Source organism: Gigantopelta aegis, chromosome 13, assembly GCF_016097555.1.
Source record: "Gigantopelta aegis isolate Gae_Host chromosome 13, Gae_host_genome, whole genome shotgun sequence".
Lineage (NCBI taxonomy): Eukaryota > Metazoa > Mollusca > Gastropoda > Neomphalida > Peltospiridae > Gigantopelta > Gigantopelta aegis.
Window position 1 is genome coordinate 7,631,489 of NC_054711.1, and position 10,326 is coordinate 7,641,814.

The 10,326-nt window shown below is 47.6% G+C and overlaps 4 non-coding genes across 4 annotated transcripts; all 4 read left to right on the forward strand.

Moving 5' to 3' along the window:
- The first annotated feature begins 1,800 nt into the window (after window positions 1-1,800).
- On the forward strand, window positions 1,801-1,882 carry Trnas-gcu. The gene has a single exon. It is a non-coding gene; the product is annotated as a tRNA-Ser (tRNA).
- A 255-nt stretch (window positions 1,883-2,137) lies between these two features.
- On the forward strand, window positions 2,138-2,219 carry Trnas-gcu. Its single transcript has one exon. It is a non-coding gene; the product is annotated as a tRNA-Ser (tRNA).
- A 5,174-nt stretch (window positions 2,220-7,393) lies between these two features.
- Window positions 7,394-7,475, forward strand: Trnas-gcu. Its single transcript has one exon. It is a non-coding gene; the product is annotated as a tRNA-Ser (tRNA).
- Window positions 7,476-8,898: 1,423 nt separating this feature from the next.
- On the forward strand, window positions 8,899-8,980 carry Trnas-gcu. Its single transcript has one exon. It is a non-coding gene; the product is annotated as a tRNA-Ser (tRNA).
- The last annotated feature ends 1,346 nt before the right edge of the window (window positions 8,981-10,326 follow it).

Here is a 10,326-nt window from a genome sequence, read left to right on the forward strand (position 1 = left end):
AATAAACTTCTCTCACCAGTCTAGAACCCCCCACCCCCCGTGCGCACCCTGCTAGAATTTCTGCACAAGCATAGCGGTTCTGTATTTTGGGTTTGGAGTCGGTAACTGGATAAAAAATCCCATGCCTCGACTGGGATCCGAACCCATTACCTACCAGCCTGTAGACCGATGGCCTAACCACGACGTGGTTATATTGACGTCGGACATTATGGTTAGAACCCACAAATCCCATTGCCACCATACCTTATTTCGGAAAAAAACAACCCACAAACATTCAGGGGTCGTTTATATGCACAGGGTGTGAGGGTCGATCCCCGTCGGTGGGCCCATTGGATTATTTCTCGTTTCAGCCACTGCACCACAACTGGTATAACAAAGGCCGTGGTATGTGCTATCTTGTCTGTGGGATGGTGCATATAAATGATCCCTTGGTACTAATGGGAAAATACAGCGCTCAGATTAGGAACTGGACAGTCGTAGAAATCGTGACAGCAGAACGTTGGCCAACTTTGTGCTGGTAGTTGGTAGTCTGACACTAGCATTTCTTTCTATTACTTTTTTACCCGTCCACCTCGCTATATTCTTCAGGGGCCACATAATAGGTTGGGGTGCCGGTGCCATGTGTCTCCCCTCTCCCCCCCCCCCCCCCCCCCCCCTCCACAACACACACTTGTTCCTGTTATTGGGCTTAGAATGGTGAAAATGCCGTATTTGAAATTGTCTCGCGTAGGCCTATATTTCACTCCCCCACCCCCGGCTGTCGAGTTACAGTGCCCAACCACCTTTGAAATCACACTGACGATGCCCACCTGCACCCCCCCCCCCCCCCACCCCCCACACACACACGTTTTAAAATACTCATTATAGGCCCTGATTTTCCGAAGGAAGGAAATGTTTTATTTAACGACGCACTCAACACATTTTATTTACGGTTATATGGCGTCGGACATATGGTTAAGGACCACACAGGTATTGAGAGAGGAAACCCGCTGTCGCCACTTCATGGGCTACTCTTTTCGATTAGCAGCAAGGGACCTTTATATGCACCATCCCACAGACAAGATAGTACATACCACGACCTTTGTTACACCAGTTGTGGAGCACTGGCTGGGACGAGAAATAGCCCAATGGGTCCACCGACGGGGATCGATCCTAGACCGACCGCCCATCAAGTGAATGCTTGATCTTCCGACGTCTATGTTAGTGCAATGGCTTTTGGGTTGTGAATAAAACAAGGGCAATAATTCATTTAATTCAATTCATACAACGGTTACCTCCCACTATCGCTTTTTTCTTTTTGTCTTGCTTTTTTTTTTTCTTTTTTTTTTTTCGTTCGTGTTGTTATTTGCTTATGTCATGGGTTGGGTTTTTTTTTTTTTTTTTTTTTTTTTGGGGGGGGGGGTGGTTCACGTTGAGACTTGTTACAACAAACTGTTTGTCTTCCCATTGAGGTTACGTATGGCTTGGCATAGTTTTTCAAAGGCCGATTCAGGTATACTTGTAGGGCTAGAGCAGAATTTACTCCAATTAAAATAGCAAAGAGGTGGTGCTCTAACTTTGAGCGGCACGCCCCCATTCCCCTCTCCCCCGTTTGATTAGGCTTTTTTGATGAATTTTCATCAGGCTACAGGAAATGTGCATTTTAATTTTATTTATTTATTTATATTTCGATTATTTATCCTTTTTAATTTATTGTTGTTGTTCTGATGGTGGTGTATCGATCCCAAATTATTCATTGTTTAAAACTTTCTAATACCGTCAGTAACCTACACCTAATAATGAAAATTTATCGATTGTCTGGACGAGGTGGCCGAGTGGTTAAGGCGATGGACTGCTAATCCATTGGGCTCTGCCCGCGTGGGTTCGAATCCCATCCTCGTCGAATATTTTATTTCTTCTTAACATATGCTTTAACAATAAATAATGTTTAAAATAATTTGTAGCAATAAAATATAATACAGTCTTTAATCAATTTTTCACAAAATAATTATTGTATGTTTGTATCATTAGATAATTTAGTATTTAAATATATCGATAAAGTCCTCTTAGTTAATGACTGTGCCAAGGAGAGCGTATATTAACCTAAACCAGCATATTCAAATTATCAAATAAGTTATAACATAGCCATTAAATACAAGACGAGGTGGCCGAGAGGTTAAGGCGATGGACTGCTAATCCATTGGGCTCTGCCCGCGTGGGTTCGAATCCCATCCTCGTCGAATACATTTTATTAAATTATATAAAACAAATTACAAATTAAAAAAAAAATAATAACTTGTAGCAATCAAATATAATGTTATATTTATTAATTGTTTACAAAATCATGATTTTATTTTTCGTCTAATCAGTGTTAGATAATTTAGTTACAACAGTAAAACAAAAAGAAGAAAATAATTTATAAGCATATTTCAAACAACGTCATATCATTATGTTACAGAAGTTGTCCCATCAGAGTTATGATGTCCAGGAACTCTTGAAGGAATTCAGATGTTTTTATGGTAGTCATTTGGAGGCTATATCTACTCAAGTATGATACATCACCAACAAAAATTATTTCTGATGTTATCCTTTTAGCACATGTAGCACTACTGTCCCCGCGCTTCAGGGGGCCCCGCGATGATGTGTACATTTATTATCCCCAGGTCATTTCCCCCCTCTCCCCGAGGGGTTGCAAAATATATATCCTTGGAAGGGGGCCCGCTGTTATTTGTGCTACAGGCCCCGCGGATTCTTATCCTGGGAATGGGGACCCGCTGTTATTTGTGATACAGGCCTCGCGGATTCTTATCTTGAGAAGGGGGACCCGCTGTTATTTGTGATACAGGCCCCGCGGATTCTTATCTTGAGAAGGGGGACCCGCTGTTATTTGTGTTACAGGCCTCGCGGATCCTTATCTTGAGAAGGGGGACCCGCTGTTATTTGTGATACAGGCCCCGCGGATTCTTATCTTGAGAAGGGGATCCGCTGTTATTTGTGTTACAGGCCCCGCGGATTCTTATCTTGAGAAGGGGGACCCGCTGTTATTTGTGTTACAGGCCTCGCGGATTCTTATCTTGAGAAGGGGGACCCGCTGTTATTTGTGCTACAGGTCTCGCGGATTCTTATCTTGAGAAGGGGGACCCGCGGATCCTTATCTTGGGAAGGGGGACCCGCTGTTATTTGTGTTACAGGCCTCGCGGATCCTTATCCTGGGAAGGGGGACCCGCTGTTATTTGTGTTACAGGCCTCGCGGATCCCGCTGTTATTTGTGTTACAGGCCTGCGGAAGGGGGGGGAGCCGCTGTTATTTGTGTTACAGGCCTCGCGGATCCTTATCCTGGGAAGGGGGAGCCGCTGTTATTTGTGTTACAGGCCTCGCGGATCCTTATCCTGGGAAGGGGGAGCCGCTGTTATTTGCGTTACAGGCCTCGCGGATCCTTATCCTGGGAAGGGGGAGCCGCTGTTATTTGTGCTACAGGCCTCGCGGATCCTTATCTTGGGAAGGGGGAGCCGCTGTTATTTGTGCTACAGGCCTCGCGGATCCTTATCTTGAGAAGGGGGACCCGCTGTTATTTGTGTTACAGGCCTCGCGGATCCTTATCTTGAGAAGGGGGACCCGCTGTTATTTGTGTTACAGGCCTCGCGGATCCTTATCTTGAGAAGGGGGAGCCGCTGTTATTTGTGTTACAGGCCTCGCGGATCCTTATCTTGAGAAGGGGGAGCCGCTGTTATTTGTGTTACAGGCCTCGCGGATCCTTATCTTGAGAAGGGGGAGCCGCTGTTATTTGTGCTACAGGCCTCGCGGATCCTTATCTTGGGAAGGGGGAGCCGCTGTTATTTGTGTTACAGGCCTCGCGGATCCTTATCCTGAGAAGGGGGACCCGCTGTTATTTGTGTTAAAGGCCTCGCGGATCCTTATCTTGAGAAGGGGGAGCCCTGCTGTTATTTGTGTTACAGGCCTCGCGGATCCTTATCTTGGGAAGGGGGAGCCGCTGTTATTTGTGTTACAGGCCTCGCGGATCCTTATCTTGAGAAGGGGGAGCCCGCTGTTATTTGTGTTACAGGCCTCGCGGATCCTTATCTTGAGAAGGGGGAGCCGCTGTTATTTGTGTTACAGGCCTCGCGGATCCTTATCTTGAGAAGGGGGACCCGCTGTTATTTGTGTTACAGGCCTCGCGGATCCTTATCTTGAGAAGGGGGAGCCGCTGTTATTTGTGTTACAGGCCTCGCGGATCCTTATCTTGAGAAGGGGGACCCGCTGTTATTTGTGTTACAGGCCTCGCGGATCCTTATCCTGAGAAGGGGGAGCCGCTGCTGTTATTTGTGCTACAGGCCTCGCGGATCCTTATCCTGAGAAGGGGGAGCCGCTGTTATTAGTGTTACAGGCCTCGCGGATCCTTATCCTGAGAAGGGGGAGCCGCTGTTATTTGTGTTACAGGCCTCGCGGATCCTTATCTTGAGAAGGGGGAGCCGCTGTTATTTGTGTTACAGGCCTCGCGGATCCTTATCTTGAGAAGGGGGACCCGCTGTTATTTGTGTTACAGGCCTCGCGGATCCTTATCTTGAGAAGGGGGAACCGCTGTTATTTGTGTTACAGGCCTCGCGGATCCTTATCTTGAGAAGGGGGACCCGCTGTTATTTGTGTTACAGGCCTCGCGGATCCTTATCCTGAGAAGGGGGTGCCGCTGCTGTTATTTGTGCTACAGGCCTCGCGGATCCTTATCCTGAGAAGGGGGAGCCGCTGTTATTAGTGTTACAGGCCTCGCGGATCCTTATCCTGAGAAGGGGGAGCCGCTGTTATTTGTGTTACAGGCCTCGCGGATCCTTATCTTGAGAAGGGGGACCCGCTGTTATTTGTGATACAGGCCCCGCGGATCCTTATCTTGAGAAGGGGGACCCGCTGTTATTTGTGTTACAGGCCTCGCGGATCCTTATCTTGAGAAGGGGGACCCGCTGTTATTTGTGTTACAGGCCTCGCGGATCCTTATCTTGAGAAGGGGGAGCCGCTGTTATTTGTGTTACAGGCCCCGCGGATTCTTATCTTGAGAAGGGGGACCCGCTGTTATTTGTGTTACAGGCCTCGCGGATCCTTATCCTGAGAAGGGGGAGCCGCTGCTGTTATTTGTGCTACAGGCCTCGCGGATCCTTATCCTGAGAAGGGGGAGCCGCTGTTATTTGTGTTACAGGCCTCGCGGATCCTTATCTTGAGAAGGGGGACCCGCTGTTATTTGTGTTACAGGCCTCGCGGATCCTTATCTTGAGAAGGGGATCCGCTGTTATTTGAAGGGGGATTCTTATCCGCTGTTATTTGTGTTACAGGCCTCGCGGATCCTTATCTTGAGAAGGGGGAGCCGCTGTTATTTGTGTTACAGGCCTTATCTTGCGCGGATCCTTATCTTGAGAAGGGGGACCCGCTGTTATTTGTGTTACAGGCCTCGCGGATCCTTATCTTGGGAAGGGGGACCCGCTGTTATTTGTGTTACAGGCCTCGCGGAGCCGTATCTGTTATTTGTGTTACAGGCCTCGCGGATCCTTATCCTGGGAAGGGGGAGCCGCTGTTATTTGTGTTACAGGCCTCGCGGAACCTTATCCTGGGAAGGGGGAGCCGCTGTTATTTGTGTTACAGGCCTCGCGCTGGACAGGGGGATTCTTATCTTGAGAAGGGGGCCGCTGTTATTTGTGTTACAGGCCTCGCGGATCCTTAGGGGGAGCCGCTGTTATTTGTGTTACAGGCCTCGCGGATCCTTATCTTGGGAAGGGGGAGCCGCTGTTATTTGTGTTACAGGCCTCGCGGATCCTTATCTTGGGAAGGGGGAGCCGCTGTTATTTGTGCTACAGGCCTCGCGGATCCTTATCCTGGGAAGGGGGAGCCGCTGCTGTTATTTGTGCTACAGGCCTCGCGGATCCTTATCTTGAGAAGGGGGAGCCGCTGTTATTTGTGTTACAGGCCTCGCGGATCCTTATCTTGAGAAGGGGGACCCGCTGTTATTTGTGCTACAGGCCTCGCGGATCCTTATCTTGAGAAGGGGGACCCGCTGTTATTTGTGCTACAGGCCCCGCGGATTCTTATCTTGAGAAGGGGGACCCGCTGTTATTTGTGTTACAGGCCTCGCGGATCCTTATCTTGAGAAGGGGGACCCGCTGTTATTTGTGCTACAGGCCTCGCGGATTCTTATCTTGAGAAGGGGGACCCGCTGTTATTTGTGTTACAGGCCGCGGATCCTTATCTTGGGAAGGGGGACCCGCTGTTATTTGTGTTACAGGCCTCGCGGATCCTTATCCTGGGAAGGGGGACCCGCTGTTATTTGTGTTACAGGCCTCGCGGATCCTTATCCTGAGAAGGGGGAACCGCTGTTATTTGTGTTACAGGCCTCGCGGATCCTTATCTTGAGAAGGGGGAGCCGCTGTTATTTGTGTTACAGGCCTCGCGGATCCTTATCTTGGGAAGGGGGAGCCGCTGTTATTTGTGTTACAGGCCTCGCGGAACCTTATCCTGGGAAGGGGGAGCCGCTGTTATTTGTGTTACAGGCCTCGCGGATCCTTATCCTGGGAAGGGGGAGCCGCTGTTATTTGTGTTACAGGCCTCGCGGATCCTTATCTTGGGAAGGGGGAGCCGCTGTTATTTGTGCTACAGGCCTCGCGGATCCTTATCTTGGGAAGGGGGAGCCGCTGCTGTTATTTGTGCTACAGGCCTCGCGGATCCTTATCCTGGGAAGGGGGAGCCGCTGCTGTTATTTGTGCTACAGGCCTCGCGGATCCTTATCTTGAGAAGGGGGAGCCGCTGTTATTTGTGCTACAGGCCTCGCGGATCCTTATCCTGAGAAGGGGGAGCCGCTGTTATTTGTGTTACAGGCCTCGCGGATCCTTATCTTGAGAAGGAGGACCCGCTGTTATTTGTGCTACAGGCCTCGCGGATCCTTATCTTGAGAAGGGGGAGCCGCTGTTATTTGTGTTACAGGCCTCGCGGATCCTTATCTTGAGAAGGGGGAGCCGCTGTTATTTGTGTTACAGGCCTCGCGGATCCTTATCTTGAGAAGGGGGAACCGCTGTTATTTGTGTTACAGGCCTCGCGGATCCTTATCTTGAGAAGGGGGACCCGCTGTTATTTGTGTTACAGGCCTCGCGGATCCTTATCTTGAGAAGGGGGACCCGCTGTTATTTGTGTTACAGGCCTCGCGGATCCTTATCTTGAGAAGGGGGAGCCGCTGTTATTTGTGTTACAGTCCCCGCGGTACAGGAAGGATGCATTGTTACTAAAGGATCTCGACGCACTAGATATAGAGATTCTTGGAATCAAACAACCATTCGACTCTGCATTGTACAGAGATATGGTTTTAACCGCGAGTGGCGGTTCTTGTCTTTGAGATTTGTTATTACATCCTTACTAAATACGAATATTAAACAATGAGCATAAAGACGAGGTGGCCGAGAGGTTAAGGCGATGGACTGCTAATCCATTGGGCTCTGCCCGCGTTGGTTCGAATCCCATCCTCGTCGGTTAACTTTTTGTTTTAAGATTTTGATTAAGATTGTTATTCATTTACATAATGTATCTCATATTTGAACGCTAAAAAATATATGTACTTAATGTCTTTGACTATATTTTAAAAATGAATATATTTTTATTGCATTACCATCTTTCACTTACGACTTGACTCCCGACACTAAAGAAGTCTCTGCACCAGATAGAAGTCAGCAGCTGCACCGTTGATCTCCCCCACACCCTGGGAACGATGATCCAGTCATTCGGCAAGTTGGCAGAGTTTCGGGTATCCTACACCGGGAACAAAGCCTTCATAACGCTGACATATGGGACGATGCAACAGCCGAAGATGACCGCGGGGAAGAAGAGAAGACAGAGGAAGACGAAGAGAGCGCCAGAGACGACACGGGGGGGGGGGGGGACCAAACCCGGCAGCTACTCTACCGGTGGCGGACCCTCCGCAGTCGACACCTCCAGCAAGCCGGAGTAGCCTCACCATACTGAGGTTGACCCACCTGCCAGTCCAGATCCTCCTCCCAACCATCCCCACCAGCCCCTAAAAAGGCAGGAGGGGGAGCCAAATCAGCTAAGGTCGTCAACCCCCCCCCCCTACAACCAGCCCTTTTAAGGGCTGGGGGTAAACATCAACACCCAGAGGTCGCCAATCCCAAGCAGGCAAAATCCTCCCCCGAGGGGGAGGGGGGAGGGGGGCAAGCCGGCAAAGGTAGCCAGGATCGATCCCCCACCGACCTACGATATCATGAAAGACTTCGTTGACCATTACGAAGGTAACCCCCCTGCAGCGCTGCAACATGTGACGGTGACCAGCACCACCTACAAGATGGTACCAGTCAAGCCGCTCACTGGCTCGCCTTTCAGCAACACCTACGACGGATCGAGGGGCACCTTCGACCTGGACGGTCTAAAAGGCGAATGCGGTGGACACCACCTGATCACCATCCTTCACAGCGGCTGATTCCAGCAAGCGATCGTCAGAAAAGATGCCACCAATGAGACAATCCATACGGTTCTGCACAGGGTTTTCGGCCACCATTACTTGAGCGTCCTGGCGGAATATAGAGCCACCTTTGAGAAAATCAAGAACTTAGACGTCGAACTGAAACCCTGGCAACCCTGACAATCCGAAGAAACTTCAACATTTTACCGCCACCTCTTCCGCCTTAACTCGGTCCACCAACAATTGGTCTTCTGCGCTCCTTCAGTGTACAAGTCGTAAGCGAGAATCCCGCCTTCCCCTCCCCCTTTCCTGTCTTGGACGCAAGAGCTTTCTTTGCAAGAACTTGCGCCCACGACAGGTGTGCACTACAACATCTTGTTCTGAATGTGCACGTTAAACTCTCTGATCTGACCTGACCTATTGCAATACTTTGTTGTTACATCCTTACTAAATACAGAATATTAAATAACGTGCTTCAAGACGAGGTGGCCGAGAGGTTAAGGCGATGGACTGCTAATCCATTGGGCTCTGCCCGCGTGGTTTCGAATCCCATCCTCGTCGAATTATATTTTATTTCTTCTTAAAATATACTTTGACAACAAAAGTTAAAGTTTGTTTTGTTTAATGACACCACTAGAACACATCGATTTATTAATCATTGACTATTGGAAGTTAAACATTTAGTAATTTTTTGACATATAGTCACTAAGTCTTTAATTATTAGAAAGGAAACGCGGTGCATTTTCCCACTAATAGCAAGGGATCTTTTATATGTACAATCCCACAAACAGGATAGCACATACCACGGCCTTTATTATACCAGTCGTGGTGCACCGGCAAGAACGTGAAACAGCCCAATGGGCCACTGACGGGGATCGATTCTAAACCAACCGCGCATCAAATGATATGAGCGCTTTATCTCTGGACTACGCCCTGTCCGACTTCAACAAATACTGTCATTTAGGAATTTCATTTACGAAATGTTTAGAGAACAGTTAAACGTTTGGTTCAAATTTACAAAGCCTGTTTTTGACACGCGGTTAATTACATTATACAGTTACAGTGCTTAAACAGGGGTGGTAAATTCGGCCCCTAGTATTTAGTAAATACTTATACTATATATAAAAAATAAATATTACATGAGCTACCATTAGATATCATTTTGATTTAAAACATATTTAACGAGCGAAGGAACAATTGGATTTTTGTAAATAAGATTTTTTTTTTTTTACATCCCCACCCCCATCCCACCCCTAAAAAACCCCCCAAAGAACACCTCCCCCTCCACAAATAGGAATTAACATAATTTTAAATATTTTCCCCCAACTTAGGGCCGTAGCTAGCGGGGGTGGGGCATGGGGGGTTGGGCTGCAGCTACAATTTATTTAAGACCGGCGCATTCCAATCTAATTAAAATTAGCTCCACTATTACATGTGGATCTAAAGACAGCCAGTTGGAGCTCATGTCCACCAATCAAAACCTTACTTGCAGAATCCTGCCAGTGATTTAAAACTAACAACACTGCGTAGTCCCCAATGTCCAGGTAACATTTCGTCTGTAAATAATAATTTAAATATTGACCAATCACACTTCGCCTTTTATAACGTTATTTGGGAGCATACAAATTCTAAAAATATCGGGCGAGTCTATTTTAGTGGCCGCAGTACAGCGAACCATACCAATACGTACGGGGTGGGTTATCAGTCTTCAATTTTACATTAAAAATTATTTATTTATTTATAAAATTAAACAAAACTAAATCAGTCTTCAGTTTTACATTACAAATTATTTATTTTATAAAATAAAACATGTTTTAAGGCATTCGTAATTCACACGAAACATGTCGTATACCCTCAGGATAATTCGGAATGTTTTCAAATTATTTTTAAATCACTGGCAGGATTCT